Genomic DNA, 1,659 nt, shown 5'->3' with positions numbered 1-1,659 from the left:
TGACTGGTAATACTTGAATTTTTGAGAACTTGGTGAACAACTACCTGGTATATGTGATCATTTGCTGTGCTTTCAAATCCTGGGTTGTTCGAGAAATTCACTTTCAGTGCATGTTTCATGCTGGCGTGACTGAGAAAGAATCTCCCTCCAGGGGAAGAAGACAGGTGAGTCAACAGCGGGACAGTACGGTGGGGCCGAGGTTGACGGTGTTGGGCTTGGGCCTGTTGGGTGGTGGGGAGAGGCTCACACGCAGATCCGCAGCATTTGGGCACATGTGGACATGTGCATGGACGTGTGCACTTCATAGTATCTTGGGCCTCTGGTCTGGGTTGAACATTCAGGTGTTGGGAGGTCTGGGTCCACAGCTTGGTAGGGTGGAGGCTGGACTATGACGTTGACCCTGAAGTGGTACTATATAAAGTTTACGATGTTAAAAGCAATCTCCTAAATATTTTTATTGCTTGGAAGATTTCATTTTTGAATCTTTATTGCGTATTTATCTCTGGTAAAAACGAAGTTGTCAAATAGAACTAATAGTTTGTTACAAAAATAGCAATCTTCCTCCACTTCACATCTCCCTAGAGGCAACTACTGTCAGTTCTTTAGCTGCTTTTTTTTTTTTTTTTTTTTTTTAAAGATTTATTTATTTATTTACTTTCCCCCCCTCCCCTGGTTGTCTGTTCTTGGTGTCTATTTGCTGCGTCTTGTTTCTTTGTCCGCTTCTGTTGTCGTCAGCGGCACGGGAAGTGTGGGCGGCGCCATTCCTGGGCAGGCTGCTCTTTCTTTTCGCGCTGGGCGGCTCTCCTTATGGGTGCACTCCTTGCGCGCGGGGCTCCCCTACGCGGGGGACACACCTGCGTGGCAGGGCACTCCTTGTGCGCATCAGCACTGCGCATGGGCCAGCTCCACACGGGTCAAGGAGGCCCGGGTTTTGAACCGCGGACCTCCCATATGGTAGACGGACGCCCTAACCACTGGGCCAAAGTCCGTTTCCCTTTAGCTGCTTTTTGATACTCATCCCTGTATGTCTAATTATAGGCTTTAATGGCTAGTTGAAGTATTCTTTTTCAGCCAGTACCACTAGTATTCTCTCTGGGTCACTGGCACTCTCTTTTCCACTTGCACAGCTCCCCGCTCCCCCCCCTCCCCCCCAATGTATACCTTTCCAGTCTCAGTGTAATCATTTTGCTAGGCTCACTATTTAGTGTCTACCAGTTATTACTGTGTAAGCTATTAGCAGCCAAGCCAAGTAATAACAATTTTTTCTTTTCTACAGCTTTTGTTTTCCTTGGAGGCAGTGCTTTATTGGCTTAGTTTTGATTATTCAGTTGTGACTTTCATGTTGTCTGAGGCTCTCATTTGTTGTGATGCATTAACGTATTTTACTGTTTTTTGTTTTCCCTGAAGCCCCTGCGAATCCTCAGCCTTTTACCTCTCACGTGGCAACCTGTTGCATCCTATGTCCTGACTCCATTTTCTTTCTCCTCATCTTGATGAATCTATTCTTCATGAGCTTCCTGAGGATGAGGAAGGGTATGTGGGAAGTATAGATTTTTGAGCCCTTGTTTCTTTAAGAATAATTGTATTTTACCCTCATACTTTGTATTGAATTGAGTGTGCTTTTTCATATTTGCGGATCTCTTTGGCTATACATCCTCA

This window comes from Dasypus novemcinctus, chromosome 23, assembly GCF_030445035.2.
Source record: "Dasypus novemcinctus isolate mDasNov1 chromosome 23, mDasNov1.1.hap2, whole genome shotgun sequence".
Taxonomy (NCBI): Eukaryota; Metazoa; Chordata; class Mammalia; order Cingulata; family Dasypodidae; genus Dasypus; species Dasypus novemcinctus.
Note: the sequence above shows the minus strand (reverse complement) of the source record.